This window comes from Passer domesticus, chromosome 6 (assembly GCF_036417665.1).
Source record: "Passer domesticus isolate bPasDom1 chromosome 6, bPasDom1.hap1, whole genome shotgun sequence".
Lineage (NCBI taxonomy): Eukaryota > Metazoa > Chordata > Aves > Passeriformes > Passeridae > Passer > Passer domesticus.
In genome coordinates, this window is record NC_087479.1 from 13,899,923 (window position 1) to 13,912,081 (window position 12,159).

General features: G+C 37.7%; 1 long non-coding RNA gene across 1 annotated transcript in view; it reads right to left on the reverse strand.

The window, feature by feature from the left end:
• Window positions 1-470: 470 nt before the first annotated feature.
• The window catches only part of LOC135302670 (uncharacterized), a 28,017-nt gene continuing 16,328 nt past the window's right edge, over window positions 471-12,159 (reverse strand). Inside the window, exons 3-5 of the long non-coding RNA XR_010364244.1 lie at window positions 10,337-10,387; window positions 3,668-3,976; window positions 471-562 (exon numbers count right to left, since the gene is read on the reverse strand). This is a non-coding gene — a long non-coding RNA (uncharacterized LOC135302670). The remainder of the gene's footprint in view (window positions 563-3,667; window positions 3,977-10,336; window positions 10,388-12,159) is intronic.

Genomic DNA, 12,159 nt, shown 5'->3' on the forward strand with positions numbered 1-12,159 from the left:
AACATAGAGCAGCCCCTGGGTGACACTTAAATATTGAAAATATACATTCTGAAATCCTGTAACAAATCTACAACTCTTGGACATGGGTAGACCACAATGATTTCACAATATGTTGCATACAAGTGTCTGCCTTTGCACAGATCCACCTGCACACCTGTAAATACCTGGATATCTGGAACCTGAATTTCCAGCCCTCACAGGTAAGTGGCATGAGAGGCCCGAGGTTGTGACACAGAATCTTAGGCTAGTATTTTCAATCAATAACAGAATCAATCCTCTTGTCCCTGTAATACTGGTGTTACCTCTACTTGTTTTTTGGGGTTTTTTTGTAAAAGAGAACTATCTAATAAAATAATAGAGCATTATGTACCTCTTCTTTTGGTCTTTATACTTCTGGTGTGTAGTACTGAATGCAGTTGGAGAGGAGCAAGGCTCAGAAACACCTGGTCCTTTTGCAGAACTTATCTTCCATGCATATCATTTTGTCTTTTCTGTGCGTTAACTCTCCAAACATGAGTTCTTCTTCAGTATCTCCTTTGTTTCTCTGTCTTCATTTCCATCACTTAAAAAAATAATAAATTGCCTAATATTAACTTTATAGTGAATTTATATTTCTTTTGCCCTACATTTTTTGCAGGTGAAAAATATATCCAATTAACTGGCACTCCCCCCAAACAGAACTTCTTTTCCTGCCTAGAGAAACAGAAAATAATGAACCTCACTAGAATAATATATTCATATAGTAAATGTGAGTTTCACTCCCAGCCCATTTCTTTTTACTGGAAAAAGTTACCTTCTTTCTTTCCATTCCTACAGAAGTATCAGCTCCTTCAGTGCATTTCAGTAGGCAAAAGGCTCAATTTCTTTTGCCATTCTACTCATCATTATTATCATAAGGGTGGCAGAGCAAAAAGGGAGGCTAGGCTTAAACTAATAGCTTTCTACTGTACTTATTAGGTACAGATTTATACAGCATCTTTGCAAGCATTAATTTACTGATTTTAAATGCAGATTCTATCTTCCAGGGCTCAGTCACAGAAGCCCAGGTTTCTTCACTGGAACTTTGCTGAGGCAGAGGTCTGAAAACTTGTATTTATCCAGACCTCAGCCTCAAGTGACTAAAAAATTAATTAATTAAAAAATTGAGGGAGGACACAAGTGACCTTGAGTGCTGACAGGGTGGAGGGGCTCCCTGCCTCTGCCATCCACAGCCAGTGCTCACAGGGGCAAGGACACACCCATGGCCAGGGCCAGGCTTCAGGGGAGATGATGGGAAAAGGGTGGCTGAGGCCCTGGCAGCAGAAGGCCCATAAATTGTCTCTGAAGATTGAATGGTTGCCTGAAAAACTCCTCTCCTGTTTTTGATATACAGCTGGGCTGGAGGGCCCCCTGTAATTCCCAGCCATTGGTGTTACAACAATACTTGTGAGCCTGTGCTGCTGTCACAGCAGCCTTTCATTTCCCTGCTTCACACTCCCTTTTTCTCTCCAAGGATAGGTGTAATGTCTAAGCACCTTTCTGTCTTTCATGGATTGTATATTTCTGATGCCTTTCTGAAGCGAGGGAATGATCTCGTTCCAGACAGGTGAGAGCTGCCTGAGCTGCTCCTTCCCAGCCCCTCAGCCCAGCCAGCCAGGCTTCAGAGCAGGAGGGTTTCTCACAGCTTTGGGCTGGTGTGCTTTGCACCTGAGGCAAATGTGTTTCCCAGCTGTGCTGCAGAGACCAGGCTGCACACGGGTAAGACAAGGCAGCCAAAACTCAACAAGCAAGTAAAGCCCAAACCAATTATGTAACTCCTGAGTTCACATTAAGATTTTTCCACTTTTCTCATCTAAGATCATAAAAAGACAGGTAAAAGAAAAATATTAATATCTGTGATTATGCTGTGCATTGTCTAATTTGCCACTTTAGTTTGTATGAGTTGCTGAGTTTCATAAAGAGCACTGAGAAAGTTTATAAATATGTAAGTAAATATTTACTTCCCTTGAGAAACACTTTTTGTCACTAACTGCTGCAAAGGGAGTTTATTATTGATGAAATCAGCTGTCTTGAGTGTTCTACTTTAATAGGAGCACACAGAAAAAAAGTCCTATTTTTAATCTGTTATATAAAGGAAATTCTGAGTCTTTTAAAATTTCATAGATTTCTTTTGATGAGGAAGAAACCAGGCAAAAGTAAATGCTGATTAAAAAAAATAATCTTTAAGTAATTTGATTTCATCTTTGATTCTATAGCATTTTTTTTGCTTGTTTGTTAGCACTAAAACTTCACTGTGAAGTGGGTCAGCGATAGAAGAATTAGCAGATGATACTGCAGCTAATAAAAACTCTAGAAGAAAATAATTTGGAAAGAGATTTGGCTTTTAAAATTCAGGATCTCCTTTTAACTATATACCTATGTGAGAACATGTTATTCAGAGCTGTCTTTAGGCAATAAAAACTAAATGAGAGCTGTGGTGAAGGCACATTCTTATAACAGGCTACTTAGCATGATAGTCTAGGGTATTTTTTCTACCTGGAATGTGTGAAGGGTGTGTAGAGAGATCTGAGTCAGTGGCTCACTGTCAGCAGTACAGCAAGGTTACACAGTGTTACCTGCTGAGACCAAGCTGCCCTGTTTTTCAGCAGTGTTCAGCCACCCCATGCAAAGCATTGTGCAGTTCCAGGTCACACCTGCCCAGCTCCTGTGTGGTTGCCACCTCAAATGCTGGCTGCCCAGATTCATGATTGCTGCTAAATGTTGTTACAGATTGCTAAAACTGAAACATATTTTCTATGCATCATTTTTAGCCCTATCTCACCTGAAAAGAGTTTTGACCCTTGTTTTACCAACTATATACACTCTGTGACCTCCTCTCTGGACAGATCAAATGGCACATAGAAGCAATGTTGGTGGCAGAAACTTGTTTGTGCAGAGAGGAGAGCATACCTGCAGAGAATTCCAAAAGGTAATGGGAGCATTATATGAAGGAGGGGAGAGCAGTATGTTGCCAGATGGGTCCTAGAAAATCTGCCTAATTTAGCAAAAATTAGCAGGTCAGAATTTGTTGATTAGGAGTTCTTCAACAAATATTGTATAGTTTAAATATTTTTAAGAGTGTCTACCTGCAGAATTCCACAGGTCTATAAGAAACTTATGCAAAGAAACTATCTAGCACACTTTGTGCTCTCTTAGCAAAAAGAGAAACTCCTCTCAGCAGCCTGAGCTATGCAATGTGGAAAAGCTAAGTAGACATTCTGAAAGTAGAGCAGTAGTTTAGGTTAAAATATATATTACTGCCTGGGATTACACGTTTTTCTATGTTTATTTTGTGTTTCCATTTGTCAGCGTATCTACAGTGTATTCTTTGTGGCCCTGGCACATTATAAGGGAGCAGTTCTTCCTCCCACTAATCTACAGAAATGCTTCAGTTCTTTGACAATAAGAATTATGGAGCCTTTTGCTCAAGTAAATCAGGCACTTCAGGATTCATGTAGATTTAATGCTTCTCAGGGAAGTTGTACTACATAGGCTTACTTGTCCTAGAATTTTGAGAGCCTTTTAAAAGCCTCTTTTGGATAATAACATGCCATATAGTCTTCCTTTCTGTTTGCCCCTGAAACTTCCAGTTTTCCACTTGACTCCCAAAGTTCAGTAGAAGACAGAAGGTTTTAACCTTGTTTCTTACCTTTTCTCCTGAAAAGGTCACAGGCTGGGGGCTCTATTTCTTCTTGATCTCTTGTTCAGCATGGTTGCAGAGGAAGCACACTTTTGCAAAGTGCCCCTTTGCCTGTAGTAGGGAATTGATCAGCAAATGTGGATCCCAGCCTTGCCAGATATCCCAGCTTCCATAGACAGGATAGTCTAGTGACAGAATTCTCCTGCCAGGGAAGGCAAGAACTTTTGGCTTCTGAGTCTATGAGGTCTGATCAGCTCTGGAGTCCATATGTGTCCTGATCTCCACCCACATTATCTTTTATTCTGGAACTCTTTAGTCCTGTAAATAACAAAGCTCAGTCTGATTTTTACCCAAATCTGCTTTGTGCCTTTTTTGGGATTACACTTTTTAAAAGTCCCACCACCCCCATCTCTTGTAATCAATAGAATGGGATCAATATCTAAGGGTCAGGACCTTTTCTTTTTCCTGTGGCTAAGCTTTTTCCAGCCTTGCATTTTAAATAAAACCTGTATTCCCAGTCATCTGTAAAAAGGATAGGAGGAAAAAGACAGCTGATTAGTGTCTCTCTTTTAGGTCTTAGGGTAATGGCTGCTTTTACCTTTCTAGTTTAATTCAGCACATTTACAAAGCATTAAATCTGTCAGTGTGGCATTAACTTCTATCATGTGCATATTAATAGGAATAGTAATCAAAACATCGAGAGAGTTTGGGTGTTAAAACTGGTAATATTTTCTTTAAGTGCTAGTACACATTTGGCTTGGAAGGTGCTCAATATTGCAAGGGATTTTTAAAGTAAGATTTATCTCGTATCTATATAGAAATGTTTTGTGGTAAATCTGCTCATTTGCACCCCAAAGGGCATGACTTTGTCATCATGCTGATGTTTTCATGGAACATATTTGTAAAACACAATTCCTAACTTTTCTTGCTTACATTAAGAAGAATGCTGATTAAGTGGAATCAGCATGTAAGGAAATATTTAGCAACTGTTCTCTTACTGAAAAATCATAAATACATGGAAAAATAATCACACATATATTTTATGCCAATTAGCAAATACTTCTTTTAATTAAATCATATTGAACATTACAGCATAGTCTTAATATTACTAAAATCCGTATAAAATATAGGGATAGTGGAAGGAGAGAGAAAACATCTCTATCAATATATTAGGAAGGTTTTGTTAATAAGCCAGCTGAATGGGTTCAGGGGATTCCTGTTTTATATAATTTTTATAATTTTACCTATATATATTTATATCATTCCAGTGCTCTCATTAAAAAAATAATAAAAATAAAGGAAAAAAAAGCTGCTTTCACTTTAAACAGCACAAAGGATAGGAAAAACTACTGCCTTACTACAAATTACTTGCAGCTTCAGTGTTGCCAACATATAACAGCTGTAAATCAAGGATCTATTTTGAAATTTCCTAAATCAGTTTTTACAAATCAACACTCTTAGTAACAGCTTTCAAAGAATAAAAGAATACAGCCATGAGAATTCATATTTATGGCTGAGGGTAAGTATGAATTAAATGTATCTATTTCACTTATATTGCAAAGTACTATTATTCAATGGTCCAAAATAGTATCAATTTATCTGTATGCACTTTTTATTAGGAAAGAGGTGCAAAACCATGCAGGTTTTAATGATGTAGATAATAATAATCAGGAAAAGAAATGCTCCCCAGTGAGGATGAAAGGAATGCAAGCTACCTTCTCAGAGGTTCAGCACTGTATCTTTGGGAAAAGAAGTATGCATGCAAGAACATTGTTCTGGAAGACAGTAAAGGAGTTCACTGTCTTTGTCAACTGCAAACTAAAAGCCTTTGCTCTTCCCTCCTCTCGTATCTAATCATTTTTGCCTTGCACACACCACCTACACACCTAACACTTCACTGACAATGGTTTGCCTTTCCCTGCTACCCCGCAAACACAATGGAAAGTTAATTGAATGTTTTATGCTTTAGCAATATCAAAGAAATGAAAAGAACGCAGGTTTCAACTGTATTTCAATAATAAGTGCATTAATTTTTACCTTTTAACTGACACTTGTACTAATTTCCTTAAATGCTCTTTTTTACTCTTTTTTGATCTGTCTGGCTTTGTCGGGTCTGATGATGAGGGCTTACTTCAAATGCAAAAAGATTAGCTCTCTTTCCTTTAATAGCACAATTACAGCTTGTGTGATGTCTAAATCATGAAAGATATCAGGGACAGACTTCTAAAGTCGCATCAGTTTATTAAAAAATGGTAGTAATCATTTTAATATCAAAATTACTCTCATTTCCTAGTGGCAGTTAGGAATTGTTGGGCACGAATACACATACAGACAAAGATTAGTAGCCATTTACTTCTAATTTGATTTTGATAATTGTTATAAATAACACAATGAAATTAAAAGGCTCTGTGTTACATTTTCACCTCTACCCAAGATGTTGTTCAGGCACTAAAAGAATATTGCCACATCAAAGCAAGAACCAAGAGATCTGGTTCGACATTTTAAGATATGCCAGAATCTACATCTCATTTTTGGATTTAGTTCAACATGGGACTTAGTAGTGAACATGGAAGAATAAATGTGTCTTCTATAAAGATATGTAATACATTTAATCCCATCAATGCTTAGTCTACTTTTTAAATCCTGGATTTAATGTACTTTACTAAGAGAGGGCAAGATTAAGATACCCTTTCTCATAGTGGATCACACCTACCTCCTCAAGATTACCATTAGTTATATTACGACAGCAAGAAAAGTCCCTGCTCAAGATGAGGGTCTGCAAGTGATGAAGTAGAATACAAATCTAAAGGGAGAAGGAAGATTTAGCTTACACTCCAAACCGGATTTGAATCACAGCCATTTGTGGAGTGGTCATGACTGGCTAAGATAAAGAGAGATAGCAAAACTTGGATAAGGTAGCAGCTATCTTCTTCAAGAATATTCCCTAAAATACTGCATTTCTGCATTAAATACTTATAAGCAGTACTAATGCCCTAAAACATCTAAATAACCCTTTGGGTGAGGCAGGTGAAAGAAGAAGGCTGTTGCAGTTATCTTTTTCAAGTATTTTAGGATGTTGTGGCTATTAAACAGCAGTTTCAAAGGAGAATTTGATAGTTAAATACAGGACTGAAAATACAAATTGCTTTAGAAAGAGCAAGTACTAGCTTTGATAAATTTTAAGTTCATAACAGATAAAGTGGAACAGTTTGACCCATTGTCAGTCTATTTTAAGATGAACATTTGTTAAATTCTAATGAAAAAATGTAGCACTTAAACTTTGGCAGAAGGACAATTAGTTTTTTTCCCTGAGTTGAATAAAATCACATGGCACTGATTTTTACTTTAACTACAAGCAATAAATATGAGCTGCAACAGACTCTAACAGCTAGTGGCCATATCTACATGGATACAAGCAAAGTTCACTTCAATTTCAAGCACACGAAATTCATGTCTACATCATATAGCTTATCATGCATTAAGCCTGTGCATGCAAGAGCCGATTTTCTGCTGTTAAGAACAACTTGCACCTTTTTGATGTGCAGGGCTATAATCAGCACAGCCAATCAATGCTGCCTCCACCAAGAAGCAAGAAAAAGGCTGAGCAGCTATTATACACCATCAGCTAACTCCTGAACACTTCAGGCAGTTGAGCCTGAGAACTTTTAGTTTAATTTACATTAAAACATCTACCTTCTGCCACTTATCTGCCACATGTATTAGGATTATTTTTTTTGTTTTGCATTTTCAGAGATTGCTAGTGAAGCATGGTGGCTGGGGAGACATTGTGCCTCCAGAAGACACTTGAGAAAGTTTATAGGGAAACAGGCTCCCAGTTTCCTACTCACAGTCAGTAAATTTACATTTTACTATAATTAGAATGAACAGTAAGCTGTCTTTCATCAGTAGATGTTCTATGGATCTGTCCATGGAGAGAAGATTTTGGAAGTGGATAATCTTTGCATTCTGAGGTTCTGCTTTGAATATGTCAATTAAAGAAAAAAATAACAAAGAGAGGCAGACCAAAAAGAAACACCAGAGTTCTGGAAAACCTCTGGAAGAAAAGCTGATAGTGTCCTTTATAATAAGATTGAGCAAAGTGGGGAGGGGGTTGTCTGCACAAATTTCACTCCTGTGACTAAATTTTGCATAAATCAAAATTATTAAAGGATGCACCAGCTCAGGACCTTTAGCACTGACACAGCGCATTGTGGTATGCACAATGTGAATTCTTATCTTGGATGCTGGCTCACTGTCTTAGGGCATAAGCTCCCAGATTCTAGTTTTAAGCTGGCTGGACATAGAAAACAATATGGAACTTTGTCAGGTTTGAAAGTGATGAACATGTTGTCCACGTGGAGCTACCTTGACTGTTGCTGGCCAAAATTATATTTTTTTCTCCCTAAGAAAGTTCTCAAAATCATCCACTGAGAACCATCATATATATTCCCATTCCAGCTCAGGGCCAGGTTAGACCATGTGTGGTTACAAGTATATTAATAGAAATGGTCTCTCCTTTAAATACACTAAATTCTTACTTACCACTTTAAAATGATCACTAGGGAGAAAAGTTTTGCCTTTATAGCTTTAGTAAAAAATAATAATAATTTGCAAAATATTTTCCTGAAATATTTCAAGAATTACTATAGATGGAAAAAAAATTACCCAAATTTATTGTCTTAATTAATAAACTTAATAGAAAATTAGAATAATTTTTTTTTTAGAATTTCCAGAAGACAAATTTTAAGGGAGAGCCCAGGGCATAAATGTGTTCTAGAATGAAAATTTTGGCAGGAGTGTATAATCAGTTCTTACTAGAATCTCTTGCACTGTTTTATGGTAATTGTGATGAAATATATGGGCAGAAGTCTCTTTTACCCTTTGTATGTCCATGCTTCTCCACATATCCTCCTGCCATTAGGATCCAGACTGCTTTTCCCGCTCCTGCCAAGCTTATTGAATTTCTATCTGTCTACATCATCTACAATTTCCTGCTGAACTAATCTCTTGTAGCCTACTTCTTGAACCTATTAAATCAGATTTTTAGTCTGTACTCCACTGAAACTTAACTGAAACTTCTCTTAAAGGTAGTTCTTTTCTTCTAGTCAAATTCCAGGGTCTGAATCTTTTTACATTTCCCTGTGACATCTCAACAGGTTTTCATATAACCTGACATCCTTTCTCTATAAAATCCTGTCTTCGTAAGTTGGTTTCACTTTGTTTTGTTTTGGTGTTTTGGTTTTTTTTTTATTTTAAATTGTCTTTTTGTTCTTCTATCTCTCTAAACAACGTTTTCAATGTCTCAGTGCACACTCCTCAGCTCTCTCCACTACCTCCCACATCTATCTAATACAGAAGGTAACATAGGGCCTTTTGTTACTATTTTTTCTACAATGTAATCTAAATGAACAAACAAATATTTACAGTGTAGTAACTATGAAGATGAGAAGAAATCAAAGGTATGATAGACAAAATTATATAACTGCTTTAAAAAATAAAAATTAAAATGTTAACTATTTCAATGACAAAGAGAAAAAGGTAAACGCAAGGCAAATTTATCCTCTTTCTAAGCTCCAGGGAGGGAAATAATGCAACTTTAATTGTGTCTTGTTGAAATTGTCCATTTGGATGGCTAACCCTTTTCTGACATGGTTGGTTTTTATATTAATAACTGTTCCAAATGATGTCTTTTCCTATTACACTGACATTCTGTCAGCAGTTTGTGTCTGATGAAAAAGGGAGGCACTGGAACAAAGCAGTCTTGGCAAAATGGAGAATGTGAGATATGGCATCATCCATGTTACTGTCTCATAAACATCTTCAAAGAATATTTTTTAATTCTTTGAAATTTTATAATTCTTAGAATTCACATTCTAAAGTCAGATTTCTTTCAGGCTGTATTTGTTAAAGGAACAGAAGAGTCATCTACTCTGAAATGTCATTACTTTTCCATGCAGAAGTGTCAAAATATTTGGTGTATATGATCTGGCATTCTAGATATTTCTGGGGCTGTGTGGTGGGTTGACCTAGGCTGGATGCCAGTTGCCCACCAAGCTTCTCTATCATTCCCCTTCTTGGTGGGAGAGGCAGGGAAAAATAAGAATGCTGGTTTAACCAAGTTTAACCAAGAAAGAGAAAAGGTTGAGAATACAGAGAATGCAAAAGAAAACAAAAAAATTTAACCTACTTCCAGAAATGTCCATCAACTTCCTGTGAAGCAGGTCTTCAGTACATGTGGTGCTTGCTCCAGAACACAAATGTCATAAATAACAAATGCCCCCCTCTTCTCCTCCTCCTTATTAGCCTTTATTGCTGAGCAGACACCATTTTGTATCGAGTATCCCTTTGATCACTTTGGTTCAGCTGTCCAGACTGTCACCTCCCGAGATCTTTCCCACTCTTACACCGCTGGCAGAGGGGCTCTGGGGTTGTAATTCTGGAGGGACAGCACTGATGCTGCTGTAGCACCCCTCAGCAGTAGCCAAAACACTGCTGTGTTACCACATTTTGAGCTACCAGTGCAAAGCACAGCACTGAGCACTGCTACAAGGAAAAATAACTGCACCTCAGCCAGGCCCAATACACAGGGCTAAAGGCTTGCTCTGCTTTTGGATGGCTTGCATTGTCTTTCTGTGTGGAGTAAAGGGTCATACGTATATATACATATATGTGACTTACCTTTTTTAAGGTTTCTAGGGTGGTTTTATCAATTTTGGATCAAAACAGCTGCTGCAACAGATAAAAATAGATGAGACCCAATCACACAGCAATGACACTGACTCTACTCAGATTAAATGCAAGAAGAGGAGGTCAATTTTTTTTAATTGCAAGTGGCTAATTCACTGATTACTAAAAACTGTTCATGAATAATTTATATCTCAAATATTAAACTATGTATAGGATGAGTTACTGGCGAGACTACAAAACCACAAACCTGCAACTCTTCCTTCCTATAAAGCCTATCCTACGACTTGACCTGTGTAACTTGCACTATTTATTTTTTTAATGATTGATCCTAAAGTATAGAAATATCTGAGTCATTTATATAACTTTATTGGATAAAAGTATTCTGCAGTTTTAAAAAGCAATGGTGATTTACAAAATGAACCAATTTTAAAAAATTAAATCTCATGGGCCAAATTTATCATTACTGCCTTTTATCATTATTTTGCTTACACATTGTGATATGTGGGAGGATTTATCCCAGTTTGAAACAAGCCATGACAATAGGAAAAGAGTGAGAAGACAAAGGTTCAGGAGATGAATTTCACAATTAGATTCTTCATCATAAAAAACAAATATAAGCAGAATGCTCAATTAATTTTTTTTTTACCTTTTGTTTCCTAGCACATCATGAACATTTTCATCCCTTACTACACACCTGGAAGCCACAATATGTAAGTACTAGAAGTTCCATTTTATAGCCAAGAAATTAATGCACATTAAAGACTAGGATTTTATAAATGAAGGCCTCTAGTTGGGGCAAATGAAGGTTTGAGTACTACAAAATTATGATAAATGGAACTGCAGATCATCAGCTTCTGAAGACCAAGCACTGTCCTCAAATTTACCAAGTGAGACCCATGAGCTTTTTTTGAAAATCCCATCCTAAACAGCTCAGTGGACCTTGGAGCTGCATCTTACTGATCCCTAAACCTTGTTTTCATTCCCCATATAGGTTTTTGGAGAGATCTGGATATTGAGGCTAAATGTTGCCCAGATGCTAAAGATGGTCCCTGTTTCTCTCCTCTGCACAGGACAGGTGTGGAGGTTTCTGCTGTGGCAAAGAAGCCCGGGATGGCTCAAAAAACACCCAGACTGATCCAGTGTAGGATGTACTCCAACCTGGACACGTGGCAAACGCTGGTCCCTGGCACCCCAGCAGTGCAAGGCTCTGCCGTGTAACCTCTGAGATCTCCTGCTCCAAGTCCCGTGCGGCACCTGGGACCAAGGCTCGGGCTGATCCAAGGGGAAGAGTGCCACCTACTGAACCACCTGCCTGAGCTCGCAGCTCCCGCGGCTCCAGGGAATGCTGCTCCATAGAGAGAGCCCGGACACGGCTGAACCTAAGAGCTGGCCACACATTTGAGCCGGAAAGCAAGCACACATCATCCCTCCGGAAAGAAGTAAAAAGATAGGGCTGGGCTATTGAGCAGATGTTGCTGAGTGTTAGCAGGCGCTGTCATGCATGTGGCAGTGCACAAGAAAATAATGTCTTTTAAATGTCTATTAATGTCTATTTTTATATGTACATAAATATATATTTAAATTTCTATTTAAATGTTCTATTAATTACACTGAATTTTGATAGTCGCTTAGTTAGAGCAAGGCTTGAGTGAGCTTTCCTCTCAACCATTTACCAACAGGGCTGCTGGAGCCCATCAGAGGGGAGGACATAGTAGTTAAACATTTGAAAGTAAAATGCAGAGCTTAAGGACCTCCTGTTTAAAAATACTTTTCTTTCCAGTACTCTTATGGATGCTTTTGTTTTAATCTTGGGA